Source organism: Echinops telfairi, unplaced genomic scaffold, assembly GCF_000313985.2.
Source record: "Echinops telfairi isolate 266 unplaced genomic scaffold, ASM31398v2 ScPeMD7_6;HRSCAF=24_1, whole genome shotgun sequence".
NCBI lineage: Eukaryota > Metazoa > Chordata > Mammalia > Afrosoricida > Tenrecidae > Echinops > Echinops telfairi.
This window is the reverse complement of record NW_022103903.1, coordinates 11,225,834-11,242,538: the sequence shown is the minus strand read 5'-3', so window position 1 is coordinate 11,242,538 and position 16,705 is coordinate 11,225,834.

The window sequence follows — 16,705 nt, the reverse complement described above, 5'->3', positions numbered from 1 at the left end:
TCAGATTTACATACCAACCGCGAAAACTAGTGATGAAGAAACTGAATTCTGAATTCTACCAACTTCTTCATTCTGAAATTCATCAAGAAAAAATGTAGTCAAGATGCACTGATAATTATTGGCACATGGAACCAAATAGTTGGAAATAAATAGGAGGGAACAGTATTTGGAAAAACATGGCCATGGTGACAGTAATGAAGCTGGATATCATAAGATAGAATTTTGACTGGCCAATGACCTGCAAATATATACACATATTTTCCAATAAATTAAGCCACACTTATACACAGGGACTTAACCAGATGGAGTACACATGAACCAAATTGACTATATCTCCACTAAGAGACAACGGAGAAGCTCAAGATCAGCAACCAAAACAAAGTCAAGAGCTGACTGTTGAACAGAATATCAATTGCTCATATGTTTGTTCAAGTTCAAATTAAATAATATTAAGAGAAGTCCACTAGAGTCAACATACTACCTAAAGTATATCCCTCATGAATTTTGAGAACATCAAAAGAGCAGTGGAATGACATCAAGAACATCACACATGAAGAAAGTAAAAGGTCATTAAAAAGCAGGAAAGAAAGAAAAGAACAAAGTGGAAGTAAGAAGACTCTGAAACTTGTGTTTAATCACAGAGTAGCTAAAGAAAAAGGAAGCGATGATAAAGTAAAAGAGCTGAACAGAAAATTTCAAAGGGCAGATTGATAGTAATATGAGCAACAAAGGCCTGTAGATAAAAAGAAAGAACACTCTCAGCGTTTTAAACTGAAAGAACTTAAAAAACAATTCAAGACCTATTTGAAATATTGAAAGCTCTATGTGCAAAATATTAAACAATGCAGGAAGCATCAAAAAAAGATAGAAAAAATACCGAAAGTCATTGGATTAAGAACTAGTTGACATTCAACCATTTCAAGAGGAAGCATATAATCCAATACGAACAGACCATATTGGAAGATGTCCAATCGGTACTGAAGCATTAACAAAAAGCAAGAGTTAAGGAATATCAGTAGAAATGTTTCAATAAGCCAATACGTTTGGATGACAGCCAACTTCCAGGCAACTGACAGGAAGAGATCTTATTTGTAGCCATTTCAAAGAAGTCTGACCCAACAGACACAGGAAAAGAAATATCATTGCTGATGCCAGATGGATCTTGGTTCAAAGCAGAGAACACTAGAAATATGTATACTTATATTTTATTGACTATGCAAAGGCATTCGAATGTGCGGATCATAATAAATTATGGATAGATTTGAGATGAACAGGAATTGCAAAACACTTCATTGTGTTCAAGCAGGGCCCGTACATGGATCAAGAGGTGGTCATTTTAGCTGAATAAGGGAGGATCTCATGGTTTAAAATTAGCAAAGGTGTGTATTTGAGTTGAATTCTTTCATCAAACTTATTCAATATGTTTGCTGAGCAAATAAACTGAGAATCTGGATTATGAAGGAGAATGGGGCATTAGGGTTGGACAAAAGATTAACAACTTGCAAATGCAGATAACACAAACTTGCTTGGTGAAAGGCAGGAAGTCCTGAAGCACTAGCTAATGAAGATCAAGGATTACAGCTTTCAATATGGATTACAGCACAATGTAAAGAAAACTGAAGTCCTCAAAACTGGACAAATAGTTAACATCATGATAGATGGATAAAAGTTTGAAGCTGTCAAGAATGTCTTCTTATATTGAACCACAATCAATGTTCCTGAAAGCCACAGTTAAGAAACCAATATATCCTTCATATAGCCTTCACACAGCTTGAATTTCACCTAACTTTGCCATCTTACACTACCTTGTAGCTCATCCTCCCAAAGTAAAGAGAACCCCCAAACAAAAATCACTGGAACATTAAGATTAGCTTAATTCCAGCCATTATTCAGAATATCATCAATTTTTTCATTAATATCATGTGTGTTTCAGTACCCAATCTAGAATACTACACTGAATTATATTGCATGCATCCTTAGTCTTGTCTGTCCTGTGACACTTCCTTAGTCTTTCCTTGCTAAGCATGATGATCTTGAAGTCTTTAAAAATACTGGTTAGGCTTTGGTAGAGTGACCCCACCTTTTGTTCATCTGAGGTTCTTCTCATGATTTGACTGAGGTAATGGGGGTTTGGAATACCATGAGGTAAAACTTCCTTCTCATCCTACCCTAAGATACATGATATTCACACAAAATCACTGGTTATGTTAACTTTGAACACTTGGTTAAGATAGTTGTACATCAGGTTTTCCTAATATAACGTTACTTGTTGGGAGCCATCCCAGCCATGCTGTCTAGCAAAGCTACAGCCTGGTGGAAGAAGCATCTGCAGAGCAGAGATTCCCAGGGAGGGTTTCCAACATTCCTCCAATATTTGCTGTTGTTAAATCCATTCTTGAAAATTTTGTGCATTTTCATGTTTACCGCACCTGGAGTGGATGTGAGGGCAGTCTTGAGAAGTACGAATGAAACCAGTTCTAAAACGTGCTTCAATATGATGGGGCTTTCCTTAACTGAGGCATTGAAGAGGCTTAGACAGCGAGACATCTTTGGGAATTCTGAGAAGGATATGTGGGAATTGAGTGAGGAAGAAACCCGAAAGTTGAGGTCAGAGGAGAAAATGAAACCCACCAAAAAAACCTGGATTCCATTCAGATTAGGTAGTGGGAGACTCCTTTTGGCCTCCCCGATATAGAGGACCTTATAGACTGCCTCCCCCAACTGATGCCCCTTTACCTTGGACAGGGGCTTACATAGAAGGAGAGAGAATGGTTAACATTAATAGAAAACATGTAAAAGGGGAAACATTGTCTTTGGCAAAGAATCAGATGGTTTGGCTCCCCATGGTGCCTCAGGAGTACAAAGAATAAAAGAGGCACAGGTAGACAATGGAACAGTTACCATGGGAGAGTTTGTAAAGGAAAATATTTGAGAAGCATTTAACTCTGCTTGTAGATATTAGGCTTTGAAGGAGCACATGAGATAGTTTCATTGTGTTAAGTTAGTCAACGAGAAAAGGAACATTGTGAGCAAAACATAGGGCAGTGAGTAGCATGTGAGTCTAACCAAATTTTCTGAGCACCTCAATCAAGAATAGTATGTAACCTATAAGACAAGCAGTACAGAAAGAAAGAACCAGGAAGAGGACAGAAAGTGACAGAAAAATGTACAGACTTTATAATGGTCTTTATCAGGTTTCGGTGGAAACAATAAGGGTGACTTTGGAGTTAATCATAAGGCATTGTTTTTATGTAGGGGTCTGCAATACTTTTTTATGGTATAAATAAAGCTGTTTGGAAGATCTCAGCAGAGATTGCTTCTACCAGAACATCTCTCATGTCTGTCTCGTCTGTGTTTGCCCACTCTACACCTCCTTCAGGTATCCAGTTCAACCCTCCCTCCCGGAGCCAGAATCCGGCAGTTAGTACATATGCCTTTCAATACTTCATTTGTTGGAAATGAGTTATTAAGTTTAGCTCACACTCAAACCCAAGAGTTAGGGAGGGGGAGTACCTATACATATTATTTGGTTCTGGAAGGAAGATTTATCATAATCCATGTGTATTTACTTAGCCTCAAGAATAGCAAAAGTTTAAAAATTACCTAATCTGAAAAAACCAGTCAAAACATCAAAAGATAAATTGCATTAGGTAAATCGGCTGCACAAGACCTCATTGGAGTATGTTACTTTGAGGATGTTGCTTTGAGGACTAAGGTGCTCCTGACCCAAACGATGGTATTTTCTAATGTCTTATATCTTTGTGAAAATTGAACATTGAGTAAGAAAGCCTGAGGAAGAACTGATGCATTTGAATTTTGGTGCAGCTGAAGAATATTGAAAGTACCATGAACTGCCTAAAGGACAAATAAGTCTGTTTTGGGAAAAGCAAGGCCAGAGTGTGTTTTAGAGGCAAGGTTGGAGATTTCGTCTTACATACTTTGGACGTGCTCTTAGGAGAGACTTGTTCTTGAAGAAGGGCATCGTGCTTGGGAAAGGGGCGGGGCAGTGTAAAAGAGAAAGCCCTCCAGGAGATGGCTTGACACGGCACTGCAACAATGGGCTGGGGCATAGTAACGATTGTGAGGGTGGCACAGGACTGGCCATGATTTTGTTCTGATGTACAAAGCGTTACTATGGTCAGAATGGACTTCATGCCATCTAACAACAATTTTCTCCAAAGAACAGGGGGTAATTATGGCACTTCGAGATAGTGTCTCTTTAACTGGGACCAATTGATTGAGTAAGACCTTGCAAAACACCATGTATGAGACACTAAAATAGGCATTGGTCAGTTTTGCCAGTCTGCATATTTAAAATGAGCCATTTTAGAAGTGAAGAAGGGGCAATCTCCCAACCAACTGGGAACAACCCAAGAGTAGAACAGATTATTTGGAGTCTGAGATTCCTGAGCTGAACCTCTTCACTTTAGGAGAGGACCGTGGACTGGAGAAATGGAGGTGATGAAGTGGTGGAAAAGCAATAGCTGCAAAGTCAGGAGAACCAGTTGACTGAGACAGAACAGTGGTGGGTTTCTTGACCCACGGAGGAGTAAAGCTGAGTGCATTCCGGCAGGAGGTTCAATTGTGAAGAGCGGTGTTTGTGGGGGTTCTCCAGGCAATTCATATGGTGAGCTAGACTTGCTGACCACCAGAACGAGAGTCCAGTGCTTTCAGGGGAAGGCTTATGGCCAAGTGGCACTTATCAGCAGTGCAAAAGAGCTTTGCAACTTTTAGCCAAGAAAAGCAGAGGCCACGGAGCATGTGGCAGCGTGGCTGAGGAATAGAGAGGTGCCTACAGGCACAGTTAAGATAAGGCACTCCTGGCTGTAAGAACTGTGCATTTGTAATCCTAATTGCACCCTGTTAATAGCCCTAAAAACTCCATGGTTGTAATATATATGGAATCTGTAATATATATATATTATCATTTTATTAGGGACTCATACAACTCCTACCACAATCCATACATACATACACCAATTGTGTGAAGCACATTTGTACATTCATTGCCCTCATCATTCTCAAAACATTTGCTCTCCACTTAAGCACCGGGCATCAGCTCCTCATTTTTCCCCTCCCTCCCCCCCTCCCTCATGAACCGTGATAATTTATAAATTATTATTTTGTCATATCTTATACTGTCCGATATCTCCCTTAACCCACTTTTCTGTTGCCCATGCCCCAGGGAAGAGGTTATATGTAGATACTTGTCATCAGTTCCTCCTTTCTACCCCACCTTTCCTCCCACCTCCCAGTATCACCACTGACACCACTGATCCTGAAGGAATCATCTGCCCTGATTCCCCGTGTTTCCAGTTCCTATCTGTACCAATGTACATCCTCTGGTCTAGCCAGACTTGCAAGGTAGGATTGGGATCATGATAGTGGGAGGGGGGGGGCGGGGGGAGCATTTAAGAACTAGAGGAAAGTTGTATGTAATGTATATTTTTATGAAAACTGCAAGAGTGTAAACAATTATATTACTGCAAATATTTTTTTTAGTTAAGTAATGCATGGCAAAGAATTATTCCCATTCAGCTCCCACCCCCTCCAAATGTAGCTTTTGTCTTTGATTCCTGGGATATAAACTTCAAAACTTTTGATTTTCTCCAGTATATGGAATGCATTTGCTTTTCACGAAGGAATTATAATCACATCTGATATATTTCACTAATGAGGTGACTCTTGTTGGGTAGGAGCTAGTCATCACAGAAAGACACACTCTCTGGAGAGGACACAGGGCTGGAGATGGAGTTCAACTCTGTGGACAATGGTTGAATCAATTCTGTCTACAGAATGAAATTCACCAAAATGCTGGATGCTGAGGTTGAGTGAGTTTCCTTGGTGACAGACATCTATAGACAGAGGGCAAACATCCTCTGAGACCAAAAGCTCCACATTAGGGAGCCTTGTAGACTTCACTCTCTGCATCTTCTCTTGCTGGTTCTGATTTGTATCCCTTACAAAAGAATCAGCAGTGTCATAAAAGTGTTTTGCTGAATTAGATGAGTCATTCTTAGGAATTATTAAACATAAGCAGGAGGAATCCCTGAATTTGTTGCCACAGGTCAGAAGGGTAGATGTCCTGGAAATGTACGAAAGTACTTTTGGTTTGTGAAGTTTTACACAGACTTGGAAATTTGGAGGACTGCAGTCAGTAATGTGAAGTGCTTAGACCTAATTTGTTGTGGTTTGTGTCAGAAGGCTACATATTCAGTTGGCATTAGGGAACACATTTATTGTGCCAAATCTGAAAGTATTTATGTACAAACCAGAAAATCTATTGCCATTGAATCAATTCTAATTCATAGTGACTGTTCCCCAGGGATTCTGAGACTATGAGTCATTATAGGAGTGAATAGCCTCATCATTCTCCCATGGAGGAACTGTTGACTTTCAATGTCCTACCTGTGGATAGTGGTCCAATGCTTAATCTACTATACCATCATCCTATATACTTAAAAATTGGGGTAAATTTTATATGTGCTAACATGCTAAATACTATCTGGAATTATTTGCATCTTTTATAGAGGTCTAAATGCAGGCAAGTACATATGTAAATATATTTATATATGATGATGGTGAAATAGATCTATGTGCATATATTTATAGGTTTAGTATTAAGGTAGCAGATGGACATTGGGCCACTACTCAAGTACTCCCTCAATGCAAGAACACTTTGTTCTAACAACCTGGCATTCCATGATGCTCACCTTCCCGACACGATCACTGAAGACAAAGCAGGTACATAAGTAAATGTGGTGAAGAAAGCTGATGGTGCCCGACTATCAAAAGATATAGTGTCTGGGTCTTAAAGGCTTGAAGGTAAACAAGCAGCCATTTAGCTGAGAAGCAACAAAGCCCATATGGAAGAAGCACACCAGCCCGTGTGATCACGAGGTGTCGATGGGATCAGGTGTCAGGCATCAAATAACACAAAATCATATCATTGTGAATAAGGGGGAGTGAGGAGTGGAGACTCAAAGCCTATCTGTAGGCAACTGGATATCCCCTTATAGAAGGGTCGCGGGGAGGAGATGAACCAGTCAGGGTGCAGTGTAGCAACGATGAAACATACAACTTTCCTCTAGTTCTTAATTGCTTCCTCCCCCCAACTATCATGATCCCAAATCTATTTTATAAATCCAGCTAAACCAGAGGATGTACACCGGTACAGATAGGAACTGGAAACACAGGGAATCCAGGACAGATGGTCTCCACAGGACCAGTGCTGAGAGTGGTGATACTGAGAGGGCTGGAGGGAAGGTGGGGTAGAAAGGGGGAACCAATTACAAGGATCTACATATAATTAGGGGATGGACAACATAAAAGTGGGTGAAGGGAGACGTCAGACAGTGTAAGCCATGACAAAATAATAATAATTTATAAATTATCAAGGGTTCATGAGGGACAGGGCCAAGGGGAGGGAGGGGGAAAATAAGAAGCTGATACCAAGGGCGGAAGTAGAAAGCAAATGTTTTGAGAATGATGATGGCAGCTAATGTACAAATGTGCTTGACACAATGGATGGATGTATGGATTGTGATAAGAGCTGTATGAGCCCCAAGAAAATGATTTTTTTTTAAATGCCACCAACAGCAAACCCTTCATTAATTAAATAAAATAGCAGATTTTGGATTATTAACTTAGATGACCAAATTCTTTTAAAGGCACACGCTGCATATTGATGGTTATACATTGTATGGTTCTGCGCTGGGCAGTTCAGAATATGAGCTACACACAAGGCAAGGTCTGCAACTGCATGATTACACAGGTTCTAAATTTTCCATTATAATCATAAGATCACTTTTGTTATGACACCATCATCCATTAAAATATTTTGAAAACTTCAGTGTAATTCCAATTCTATTTTCAGAAGAGTCTCTGATGTAAATTTATGATCTGAACTCAAAGGCGAATACCTAAATCACAACTCATTTATTAATCTCATTATCATTTCAGAAATTTACTTGACAGACTCAGCAGGTTGGAAATTATTGGGGTTTGCAGTTGTTAAGTAATCAAAACTTCTATGGCATGTTATCAAACATGGGCTCATTCAAAGGAAAAAGCATTAAAAAATCAATTTTACTATAATCTGAATCACATATAGAACACTCATATTTTTAAAGCCAGTTTAATGATCTCATCTTTTTCCATGTAGCATCAAAAACCTACATGTAAGGCTTGTGTGTGTGTGTGTGTGTGTGTGTGTGTGTGTTTTATCTCCTTATTTTCTTAATCATATCTTGCCCTAATTTGGAGAATCAAAATTCCTTAGGCTATGTGTTGGAAACAAAATGTATTCTTGAAGCAACATGAAATCTAAATGAAATATTCTATTTTAATTGGGGAGTGGCCTATATTTAACATGGAAAAAATGAAGCTTATTTTTACTGCAAATTATTCATTCACAATTTTATATTCTTCCTTCTCCTCCTCTTCCTTTAAAATAATTTTTCCTTATTGATCATATCATAATATAGTTTTGAAGGTCCTTTTCTAGCACTTCCATCATTTGAAGCACGTAAGAATGGGCCTCTGCTGACTAACTGTGTTTTGAGCATTAGTCACTTCTCTGGGTCTTTTGCATCTTGGGGAATTTCGGATTTATTTTGTCCAATGTTATTGTTACTTAGACAGGTGGCTCAGCAGTTTAAAGACTGTGTAAGTTCAGGATTTTTAATTTTTTTCAGGATGCAGTTAATTTGAAGCAGCTCACGCTAAAATTCCCGCCTCACCTTCAGTGAACAAAGTACTTATGTGAGATGGGTTCTTCCAGGGTTCTCTGCAGGACACATTAATTCTGCATGCAGGGTTGATGGTTCAACCACAGGCTTGGGCAGTTACATAAGGAATCCTGGGCTCTTCTTTGATGGGCTACCTCTTCTGCAATTCCTTCATACCGTCCAGTTCAAGTAATTATCTCATACTCTGATCTATAATTTCTCAGGTCTGAATCACAATTTGAATTCTTTTAAACATCAATTATGCTCTATCATGCCTTGTCTGTGGCCTGGTGTTAAGTTCAAACTGTAAAAACGGGACATTTCACTCATCTTACGAATTTATTTCAAATTTCAGCTCTCTTCCAAAGCCTGTATTCTTAATTTCTTCAGTAGCTGCTTTTATTTTATTCAGAGTTTGCAGTTTTGTGTGAGCTGATTAGGGCTCTTATTCTCCTGCCACCGTGGAAGCCGAGCTGGATAGAAGCAGAAGGATGTGTCTTGAGCTATATTGATGATGTACAGTTAAGAGTGAAGGTCTACTTTGTATTGTTGAATTACATTGAGTACATATTAATCAGTAACAAACTTTTTAGTGAGTGAAATGGTATGATTAAAGTTGAAAATCTATTACGACCTCTTTAACTGAGACAAAATTATTTGAAACAAAATGGTAAATTTTACCAGGGCATAGCTCTGAGACTGTCTCCATACTTTCGATTTATAAGGATTGTGTGGCTTTCTGGATCTGCAGTGATAGAGCAGTGGTTTTCCTGTGACTTCAATTCTCTGGTGACTTTCAGGAATTGTTGATTTTCTGTCTTTCAGCATTCTCTTGTTGTGATGACTTCTGACGTCTTTATGTATCTGATTGGAAATGAGAAGCGGCTTTTATAGTTATATGAAAAATGTCATTTAAATGCTAGAACATGTACTTATTTTAAATGAAAGGGAATATAGTGGAGCCACGGAAAAATATCAGGATTAAAGAAAGATTAAAAAGTTACTATAACTTAAATTTATAATATTTATATATGGACTGATGTTGAAAATATGGAGATTCTTAAAAATCTTGCTTATCTACCCAAATTTTACTTACAAATAAATGTGTTGGTTAAACTCTGCAATAAATGAACAATTTACTTTTTGCAAATATTGATGGCACTTTAACATGAACTAGAATACAATGAGAAAGCTTTTTATTGAACTGAAAGCTTCATTTCTTTTTAATGAAAAATTCTACATATACTATATATAAAAGTATATATCTAATGTTATAACATTACAGTAAACTCAAATTTAAGGCGCTGTCCAAGGGGAGGTGGCCTTTGGCAGAATGGTTCAAACACCGGGCTTCTAAATGAAAGGCTGGAGATCTGAAATCATCACCTGCTGTGCAGCCAAAAGATATATGAGGGACTACCTCCCCCAAAAAGCATGTTTTCAAAGCTATGTATTTAATTTATTTTTTTTACAACACAACCTCCAAAGGACTCTCCATTACACATAAAACATTTGTCAAATCTGCAATTCCATCCTTGGCAACATTTTTCAAACTCATCGGTTCGGCTGGCTGGCTGGCAGCACCTCTCTTTTCTTTTTCTTCACCTCTTCTACATCTTAAATTACTGTCCTTTCATGCCCTTCTTCACTCATGGAAACAAAAGAAACCACACGGAGCGAGGTCAGGTGAGTAAGGTACGGGGAGTCAAGAGAGACAAAGGCTGGCACACTGAGATGGCTGTGTGAATAGGTGCATTGTTGTGGTGGCAAAACCAGGCTACCGTCTTCACAAATCAGGTCTTTTTTTTTTTTGCACAGTTAAACAATCTTCTCAGAACCTCTAAATAGAAAGCTTGATAGAACCAACTCCAAATGCACTAGGAGCTGAAATTTTCATCCATTCAGGAAGTTGAAGGATTTCCAGAAAGAGGATTGTCAACAGTCGACATTTCACCTTTTTTGAAACATAAAAACCAACTTGTACACTTGAGTTTTTCCCTTAGGGCTGTCCTTATAATCTGTGTTCAACATCACAACAGTTTTTGTGGCATTTTTCCTGATCTGGAAACAAAATTTCACAGCTGCACAGTTCTCTTAAATTGGCCATCACAAAAAAAAAATGAGGTTCGAGTCAAACTGCTTTTATGAAAAATTCACTGTGACCAGAGAGAACCTTCCCAGGATATGCCCCTGGGTGCACTAACTCAGAAGCGAGTTGCTCGATGCTCACCTAGAAGAAAAAATGTGTACTATGAAAGTTCTGCTCTGCCCAGTGCAAAACCATTTTGCGGGTGGTGGGGCACCCCATCATACATTCTGCTTTGGTAAAGATTACAGCCTTAGAAATCATATGGGCTAGATATAGTCTGTCCTATGGGATTGTCATGAGATGGAATCCATTTGACATCAACAAGTTTTATTTGGTTGTGATTTTCATACCAGGTGACATGTGTTATGTATATGTATATATGTATGTGTGGCTTGTATGTTGGAGAGATTGGTTAATTGATTACTTAATTGATATTAAGATAAAGTGATCTCATTTATAAGGGATATTATAGATATGGATATTTATCCATATTTTATGGGTTAATAGCTAGTGAAAAGTAAAAAATCAATGACAATTAATAACTTGATATGCCTCAAAACAAAAAATATATGGTATAAGTAAATACAAAGTAAAAATGTTTAAATATTTTTTAAAATGTCCTCCTTTTTACTTAGTGTGTGTGTGATTGTGTTGTGGTTGTTTGCTGTCATTGAGTTGGCAACCTATGAGCAACAGAACAAAACACTTCTGCCTGGTCCTCAAATTTGTGATATTTGAACCCACTGTTGCTGCCACTGTGTGTTACAGCCCTTTCCCGGAAGGTATTCCTCCTTTTTTAGTGACTCTCTACCAAGTGTGATGTTCTTTTCCAGGGACTGGTCATTCCTGATAACATGTCTAAAGTACATTAGACAACATCTCCCCATCCTTCATTCAAAGGAGCCTTCTGGCTGTACTTCTTCCAGGACAGAGGATTTGTTCTTCTGCCAGTCCATGCACTTTCAGTAGTCTTCACCAGTACCAAATTTCAGATGTATAAATTCTTCTGCTCTCTCTCTCTCTTTTTTAACCATTGTTCAACTTGCATATGCAGATGAGGCAACTGGAAATACCCTGGCTTGGGTCATCAGTCCTCAAAGTGGTATCCATGCTCCTCAATGCTTTAAAGAGGAAGAAGCACGCCAGCCTGTGTGATCATGAGCTGTGGGGAGAGAAGGGGAAAGAAACTGTGGGGAAGCGAGACAGTGGTTGGTGTAAGATATGAAATTAATAATCATTTATAATTTATCAGGGGGTCATGAAGGTGGGAGAGGGGTAGGGGAAAAAGGAGCTGAAACTAAGGGCTCAAATACAATGAAAATGTTTAGAAAACAACGATGGCAGCATATGTACAAATATGGCTGATACAATTGATGTATGGATTGTTATAAGAGCTGTAAGACCCTCCAATAAAATGATCTTCAAACAAACAAATGAATAGGTCTTATAAAAAGGATTTGCCTAGTTCAATGTTATTGCTAGGTGCCATTGAGTGGTTCTGACTCTGTGCACACAGAATGAAACACTGCACAGTACTGCGCCATTCTCACAATTGTTCTTAAGCCGGAACCTGTTCTTGCATACACCGTGTCCCCCAATTTATTATGGGCCTTCCTCTTTTATGCTGCCCCTCCATTTTACCGAGCATAATGTCCTTATCCAGGGACTGATCTCTCTTGACAATATGTCCAAAGGAAGTAAGACAAAGTACTGCCATCCTTTCCTCTAAGGAACACTGTGGTAGTTATAGAATCTGTTTCCAACTTTAGGCTATTAAGAGTGAATGGGTGGAATTCAGCCTGTCAATCAGGTCACTGTTTGATGACCTCATTTTGAGGTGCTATGGGGATAAATAGCACACTGGAGGAGGGACACATGTACTCTGCTTGGTATTCCTGATGACAAGACACATGGAGCTATGCTAGAGCTCTGGAACTGGAGGAGCCACGTGGAGACTCACGCCAGTGCTCAGATGCTTTCATTGCCAATGGATCCAAATGACTTGCCAACCACTGGCTTGTGATCTTCCTGCATTTGGAGTCATTTCATGTGTTGCTTGAGTCTGCAGAGGAATTTATAGATTGGTACTGGACATATGAGCTAATATCAGACTTATGGACCTGATCTTGGCTGGGAAGTTTTCTTAACATACAATATCTCTTTGATATAAAGTTCTTTATTACACACATGAGTGCCTATGAATTTGTTTCTCTAGTCAACCCAGACTAACGCAAGCACTCTGACTATACTTCCAAGACAGATTTGTTTGTCCTTTTAGCAGTATTCTTTTCCTGCACCACAATTCAAACACATTGATTCTTCCTTAGCTTTCCTTATCAATATTCAACTTTCATGCATATGAGGCCATTGTAAATGCCATCACTTATGTCAGTCAGGCGTACTTAAGTCCTCAAAGTAACATCCTTGCTTTTTAACACTTTAAAGAGGGCCTGTGCAGATTTGCCCAATGCAATGTGTCATTTGATCTTGTGACTGCCGCTTCCAGGACCATTGAATGTGGATCCAACCAAAACAAAGTGCTTGACAAACTTGAACTTTTTTCTTCACATTTACCATATTACCTCTTCGTCCAGTTGCGGAGATTTTGATTTTCTTTACCTTGAGTTGTCATCCGTACTGAAGACTATATCCTTGAACTTCACCAGCAAGGGCTTCCAGTCATTCTCACTTTCAGCAAGCAAGGTTGTGTCACCTGCACATCACAGGTTGTTCAGAGGCCTTCCTCCAATCCTGATGCCACATTTTTCTTCATATAATCCAACTTCTCTAATTATGTACTCAGCATACAGATTGAATAAGGATGATGAAAGGATACAACCCTGACACACACTTTTCTTGACTTTACACCATTTAGCAGTTCCTTGTTCTGTTGTTACAACTCCCTCTTGATTAAGGTGACCAGACGTCCCGCTTTTGGCAGGACGTCCCGATTTTTGGCGTTTTAAAAAAGTCCCGATTTTTGGAAAGAATACACGACAAGCTAGGGAACAGTCTATTTGGTCCATATAGACCAAATATTTAATCAAGAACACCCCCTCCCTCCGGTCAATGATGTCCCGCTTTAAATCTGGTCACCTTACTCTTGATCTATGTATGAGTTCTGCATAAGCACACTGAAGTGTTCTGGAATTCCCATTTTTTCAAGGTTATCCACAGTTTATCATGGCACACACTGTTGAATGCCTTGCATAGTTAATAAAACACAAGTGAACATCTTTTTGTTATTCTCTGCTTTGAGTCTATTTTCATCTGACATCAGCACTGATATCCCTTGTTCCACATCCTCTTCTGAATCCAACCTGAATTTCCGGCAGCTCCCTGTCAATGTACATTGTAGATTGAACAATTTCAATCTCTTCTCTGTTTATCACATAGGATTCCAAAGTTATTTAGCCTGCTGCCTGTTTTCCAGGGGGGAAAAAAATTCAGCGCCTTCCTGGCAATTAAAAATCTTTGTTCTCCAACCCATAATCTAGTGTAAAATGTAGGTATCTGCTTTTTTTTGGCCTTCTGGATTGTTCTAGCTGCATATCATAGGATTTTTAAAATCTTTTGTACAATTTTGATGACTCTTTCTTCTTCACATAGTCCAGATTCCTGGTTTATTTGCTCAGCAAACAAGAAGAACAAGTATGGCGACAGGATAGAACCTTGATGCACACCTTCCTTGATTTTACATCACACAAGTATTCTCTTGTTGTGTTTGAAAAACAGGTTCGTTGTCCATAGGCAGGGTCCTAAGAGCACAATGAAATGTTCTAGAACTTCTGTTCTCTGTAATATTATGTACAGTTTGTTGTGATCTACACAATCAAATACCTTTGCATAGTTAATAAAACCCAAGTAAACACCTTTCTAGTAACCTCTGCTTTCTGCAAAGTTCTACTTGGCATCAACAATGAAATCCTTCATGCTAGGTCCTCCTCCAATCTCTCTTGATTTTCCGGAAGCTCCAATATACTGCTACAACTATTTTTGAATTCTTTTCAGATTTTTTTTCTTGTTTGTGATATTAATGACATTGTTCTATAATTTGAGCATTCTGTTGAGCCACCTTTCTTTGGACTGGGAATGGGTATAAACAGGGATCCCTTTAGCCCAATCCGTTGGCCACACAGCTGTCTTCCAAATTTCTTGCAATAGATAAGTAAATGCTTCCAGTGCTTCATCAGCTTGTTGAAATGTTTCAGTGAATATTTAATCAATTCCTGGTTTCTGGGGTTTGGTTAATACTTTCTGAGCATCTTGGAGCTCTTCCTTCAGTACCATTGATTCTTGCACACATGCTACCTCCTGAAATGGTTGAATGCTAATTATTTCTTCTTGGTACATGACTCTGTGTATTCTTCTACAGTGAGTCTTGTGAAGCATCTTTTCTTGATGCTTCCTGTGTCATTCAATATTTCATCCAGAAAATCTTTTAATGCTGCAATTCAAGGTTTTAATTTTTTTCTTTAGTTCTTGTAATTTAAGAAATGTTGAGCATGTTCTTCCATTTTGGATTTCTAACTCTAGAGCTGTGCACATTTCATGATAATATTTGACTTTGGCTTCTTGAGTTGCCCTTTAGAATTTTCTGTTCAGCTCTTTCACTCCATTATTTCTTCCGTTTCCCTTAGTTATTCTATGATTAAAAACATGTTTCAGAGTCTCTTCTGACATGCACTTTGGTCTGTATTTCCTGTCTTTTTAATGACCTTTCACATTCTTCATATATGATGTTATTGATGTCATCGTACAACTCATCAGGTTTTTTGTCATTAGTGTTTAATGTGGCAAATCTGTTCTTGAGATGTTCTCAAAACTCAAGCGGGATATACCCAAGATTTTATTTTGGCTCTCATGGACTTGATTTCATTTTCTTGAACTTCAATCTGAATTTATATATATGTAGCATTTGGTGATGTAATCACCAATTAGAACCTATGGTTTTAGCTGCTGATGTTGAGCTTCTCCATTGTCTCTTCCCACAGATGTAATGTTGTCAATTTGACTTCTGAATATTCCCTTTGGAGAAGTCCATGTGTATAGTTGATTTTTGTGTTGTTGTAAAAGTATTTGGATTAAAGAAGTTGTAGATTTTAGAAAACTTTATCACAGAATCTCCAGCTTTGTTTCTATCACCAAGACAATATTTTCCAACTACTGCTTCTTCCTCTTTTTCTTCCAACTTTTGCATTCCAATCCCATTTAATTATCAATACTTCTGGATTGCATGTTTGTTCAGTTTCATACTTTTGACTTCAGTGGAATTCAATTTCTTCAAGAAACCCTGATGGAATAATGGTTACACTTTGGGCTGCTAACTATAATGTCAGTATTTCGAAACCACCAACCACTCCATTGGAGAAAGACAAGACTTTCTACTCCAGTAAAGAGTTACAGCTTTGAAAAGCCACAGGTGCAGTTCTACCCTGTTTTCTAGGTCATTATGAGTCAAAATGGACTCATGGCAGAGAGTTTCATTGGAGCCTTTGTGGTTGGTGTGTACATTTGAATAATAGTTTTATTAAAAATAGTTACATTAATTTGATTTCCTTGAATTCAGATAGACACTGTAGGATTGTATGGAAGACAGAGAGAATTCTACTTCGAGATCGATGTAGAATTATGCCATTTTTGACATAATTAAAATGCCATTTTTGATGATGAATGCAGTCATTCATCTTGATTGTGTCATACCCAATATAGAAAACCACATGATTTTTCTGGTTCAAAATGGCCAATACCACTCCATTTCAGGTTACTACTGCCCAGAATATAAATCTTGATGAGTTCCATTTCAGTTTTAATGACTTGTAATTTTCCTAGGTTCGTACTTCATACATTAAACATTCTGATAGTTAACTGTGTTTGTAGCTGCTTC